The following is a 5,305-nucleotide window of genomic DNA, read 5'->3' as shown; positions in this document are numbered from 1 at the left end:
GACCCTCTTTCCAGAGCTGCTGGCATGTGGGCATGTTTGCAGCTGGGCAATCCCAGCCATCTTTTATGGATACCGAATACCTAACATAGGGGACAGGGAATACATGTAGAGGAAATGAAAATTGCCAGCTGACCGTGAAAGCCAGATTGAGACTTGGAGGTCCTCAAATACGGGGCGCCACATTCTTCACCCAGATTATCAAGAAAAACAAACAAGTAATGATTTTGAAAGACCATGAGACAAAATCGCAGCAGGGGGGCCGTGGGTAATGAGGTTACCACTGCCCTTCTGTTTGCCTGACTGCACAAATGGAAAGGTTCTTGTGAAACATCTCGACTGAGAGATTTCAAGCCCCGTATGTAAACATATATGATGTCAAACAATAACGGCACAAGAGGCTGAAGAAAACCCGCCCTACAATATCCTAGAAAAGTAGACAAGGTACTCTTACGGAAAGTGTGTCACTGGCTGAAGGGAATGAAAATAATTTTAAGTTAACATTTTAAATAACTGCCATTGACATTATCATAAGTAGATACACATTAAGATGTTAGTAACAAGTAATTTGAAAGGTACTTTTTATACATATTATTCTACTGTTACGTGACCTGAATTTCCACAGGCCATGAGAAATCTGGGTCCTCTTGCATGAGCAAGATTGTATTAAAACTACCACGAACCACGCTGGGAAAAGCATCAGTAACATAGTCTCTTAAAAGAACATTCGTCTACATCTGAAGAAGAAAAATGTGTCACAATGCCCATAGATTACCAGGCTGTCTAGGAAAATATATAATCCACAAATGACCAGGTTAATCTTAGAAAATATACAGTCCAAAAATGACCAGGTTATTTGAGAACACACAGTCCAGAAGACGAACAAACCACTTGAGACAATAATATACTGATGGATAGCGCACAGAATGGGCGCATATGGAAACAGAAAAAAAAAATCTTCTGCAGGAAACTCAATTATCCTTGTCTATAGAAGGGATTACATAATTTAACTGTAATCAAAGTTGACCCCAAGTAATGGCATAGGTGGAGGCACATGAAGATTGGCTACGTAAGACTCTAGTGAGCTGACACAACTCTCTTGAGTTGTGTAAAGTGCCATGTTTCTTCAGCGCTGGATACGCAGCACCCGTCAGTCTGACAGGCTGCATGTAATGTACTGCTGCTTATGTAAGTACTGTTTTCTTATCACTACAGGCAGCTGCGTTGCATTACCTGTTCTCAGGTTTTCTAGGTTGTACTCAGTCTGGTAACCAGACTTTGGTTACCAGCTTTGGTGTGACGTTTTCTAGGTTGTACTCAGTCTGGTAACCCCCTTTCCAGCTTTGGTGTGACTGTTTAATCTGGATGCATCAACTGGCAACAAGCAGAATGAAGTCTTAAACTTTCTGTAATTCGGACTTTTGAATCTAAAGGTCTCAGATTTTATAACGTCGAAAAATCTACACAGAAATACTATTAGCAGTTTCAGTTAAAACTGTTTATATTTATCTTTATATATTTATATTTCTAAAAACACATAAAAACTGTTGGGGTTTTTCTTCTAGTTGGAGTTCCCCAATAGGAGCAGAATTACGCTAAAGATAGTTATTTATGAAGTTAAAACCAGCTTGTATTAACCACAGAGCTGCAGTTCGTCCTCACTCAGGAAAACACTCATACTGAATTCAAAGTACAGCTAATTGCTTTAGCTTACAGGTCAGCATGAGTTACTTCGCGATTGCAAGTACTGCCATAGCACTTAAGGTGCCCCATCACTTTTTATTCCAGAGTTGCTTCCTGTTGCTTATAACTGCAAAAATACCACTTTGGGCTAAGATTTTCTAAGATGTGTGGTGAAGTATAGCCTGATACTGATTTCCTTCAAGGTACAGATTGAACTTTTAATTGCAAGAGACAAAACACTCCATAGTATTTTACACCCTCTAAGACCTGTCTCAAAGCTTCATTTCTAGTTTGTGACCTGATCTGTATAATTGGCTTTTAGCTGTGATTTTGCTACTTCTGCATCACGCAGTTATTTTAAATGTCTTGTGCCAAATCAAAGAAGTTCTTTGCTGAGGTGCACAAAATTGGAAGATTTCATTATGTTGCAGTTCTTTTAATAACTGCATGGCATTTTTTTGCTGATCAGAAATATAATCGTGAACAGGGCTTCCTCTCTGCTGTTGTCTGATGAGTAGTCAAAAACTGAACATGATGAAAAATGGCCTTGGCTAATGAAGAAATACAAATTATGGGATAATATGGAAGGAATCATAGAGATTTAACACCATGTCTGCAAGTTCTGATACGTTTTGGCACCGTAATAGCTTACCAGATATTGAACCAGTAAGATGAGTTTATCTGCCCAAAATAACACACGTAGCATTTTTTACCTCAATTCACAAAAATTACTTTAGACACAATACTGCTGCTGCATGCATATAGCTAAACAAACGCCTTTCCTTCCTCCCACACTGAAAAATACATCTCCTATATAAGCTGTCTTAGGCGTTTCTTCACAGTTTTAGGAATATTTTCATCTAAAACCTATTCAGGATATACACTTTTTTTTAGAAGGGTGGAAACAAATCAGTTGTATCACACATGGAATTCAACATTAACTTATTTCTTATTCTTCAGAGAGACCTGTTCATGTTGTGTTTAGAAAGGGTGCTTGACATTCAGGAAAAAGAAGAGAACATGGTGCTTCAGTGTGGGTCTGCCCTTGGCAGAGCATGAAGCAACTGCTTTGCTTGCAGACAGGATACCAGCGTGCTTCTTTGCAACACGACCTAACCCACACCTGGAGGAAATCAGTTGGGACGGCTGTTTCAAGCAAGCAAGCTCAAGACGTACAACTCCTCACAGGAAGAACTGGTTTTCACCTCCAAAATCCATTCATGGCTTGCAAAAACTTAATGCCTATCCCTGTGCTGGCCTCTTACTCGAGCATCAGGTGGCAGGTCTGGCTGAAGCTGTACAGATTCTGTCATTCAAAATGAAACCGTTTGCTAAGAAATGCTGATATGGTCCTTAAAGTTTAATGGCATGTTGCTCTCTTTCAAGTACAACGTCTGGATTGCAAAATATGTTTTTTTTCCCCTCTGTTGTGTCTCTGCTTGAACAGTTTGTCTTCAATCTTATATTTACTTAACATGTACAAATGAGCTCGACTACACACAAAATGTAACTTGTTCAAACATTTTTTTTTCACCCTTTAAATCAAACGTTACTTGTTTTCCTTACCTTTAAAAAAATGCTTTAGTCACATTAGTCTCCTTTGAAGAACACCCTACTTTTGTATGAAACCAAGACATCTTGAGTTGCTTCCTTAATTAGGAAAAAAGAAGTATTTTCACCTGCTCTTCACTGATTTTAATACAAGGCACAAAGCTGCTGATTCCTGAGAAATGTCATATTCAAAAGACTGTCTCCAAAGGCTGAGGAAATTAGAATGTCCTCGAGAGATTCCAAAAGCATTGCTTCAAAACTAAAATACGAACTTACTTAATCCTAGATGGAAGACAAACGTCTTTATATGATTAAACAGAGTAGTTAGTTAGTGACTTAGCTAAAAGGACTCCCTGCAGATTGTCAGTTCCTGCAAAGCAAAGTATTAATATACACAGTTTTTGCAGTACTCAACACTTTATCATTTAAGAAAAAATATTAAAGTTTATGTATTGCTAAAACAGGAACAATTCAATGCAGCAAAATAAAGACTTACATATCTGCCAATGCAGATAAAATTTCTACCACTGTCAAACTTTTATCTTCCTCTAAACAATTCTAGATGTAGTCTACCTCAGTCTTAATTCTTTTAAGCAACTTTTGCCCTAAGTGGTCATCCATTTGTGCATGGGAAGAAATTTTTTTTTCCCATCTAATATGTTGATGATCTTCTATTTTCTGACAAGCTCTCGTCTAACCCTGTGGAAACTTGGTATTTATGTCAGGGATATGAGCTTCACCGCCTCCAAGGAAATCAACCAAATTTGACTGATTTAAGCCACTGGAAAACTGCAGTTTGTTCCTGCTCAACACGGAGTGAAGTTTTGCAGTTAACATTTATAAATGACCTTCTTGCATTTGAGAAGAGAGCCTAGAACAAAGCACAACTTGCTCTGTGGCAACTGCAGTCGGTGTTTTGGGCCTGACTTGAGTTTCAGTATCAAAACTGAAAGCAGTAAGATGATTCTTCTGACAAGGACTTATCTTTGTGTGCAAGTAGCATGGAGGGCAGCTAGCAGAAAACTGGCCTGTAAAACTTGTGCGTCAGGCCCCATGCCGAGGATGAGCGCTCGAGCACAAAATGGTTAGGTCTGCCCCTGTGAGACAACATAATTGTACAAGAAGTAACTTCTTCTGCCACTACTCTTACAGCTTTTTGCTGGTTTTGGCACCCACGTTAGCACAAACATACAGTGCAGTGACTTGCAGGTGGTGCTGTGTGGGATCATTGGATAGGGCCAAAGCTGTCAAGAGCTGACAGGCCGGCTAATTTTCATCGCAGAGGAAGAACTAGAATTAGACCCAAGAAGACAGGCAAACAGGGAGAAAGAAGCTGTTGAATAAAAATCTGGATCTGAGGTCTTCTGTTCGAAGGCGGCTATTTGTGGGGGGAAGTGTGGGGAGGCAGGAGGTGCCCGATGCACTCAGCAAAGAGACCATCTGACAGGCAGAAACAGGAGAGGAGGGCGCCGTGGCTGAAATGCTGGGAGAGGAGTGAGCTCAATACTGACAGGTAAACAAGCAAGGAGAGAGTAGATATGGAGAGAACAAGGGGAGTAACACAAAGTCTGAAGTAACAGTAATCCCAGCTAAAAAAAAACAAACCAAAAAAAACCCCAGGGGTTATGGCGACTAAGTTGTGGGTAAAATCTCTATAGACTTAGAGACTGAACCTGTGGGTTGCTGTCTGCCGGGGGAAGTCAGGACATCAAGAAGAGTAAGCGGGTGAGGAGTACCCGGAGAACACAGGCAGCTCTGGGGCCGGTAGCAATATCGGATGAGAAGTCCGGGAAAGCGAGGCCTCTGTAACCGGGCTTGTGGGGCGGGAGAAACACAAAGGGAGCGGCGGGGACAAACACAGCCGTCCCCTTTAACAAACGAGGGTGCTGATAATTAGCTACTTGCGATCTGTGAATGGGGCGACATCCAGGGCTGGGAAGGGCGGGAAGGGCCTCAGCGCAGGGCCCTAGACTTAAGCGTCGGTGAAAACGACTCTCGGCGAGCAGTTGTGACTGAAGTGGCGCATGGCCCCGGGCCGCGCATGGCCCCGGGCCACGCCTGTCCCGGGCTGGCC

The sequence above is a fragment of the Aptenodytes forsteri genome, unplaced genomic scaffold (assembly GCF_000699145.1).
Source record: "Aptenodytes forsteri isolate BGI_AS27 unplaced genomic scaffold, ASM69914v1 Scaffold46, whole genome shotgun sequence".
In the NCBI taxonomy this organism is placed as follows: domain Eukaryota; kingdom Metazoa; phylum Chordata; class Aves; order Sphenisciformes; family Spheniscidae; genus Aptenodytes; species Aptenodytes forsteri.
Note: the sequence above shows the minus strand (reverse complement) of the source record.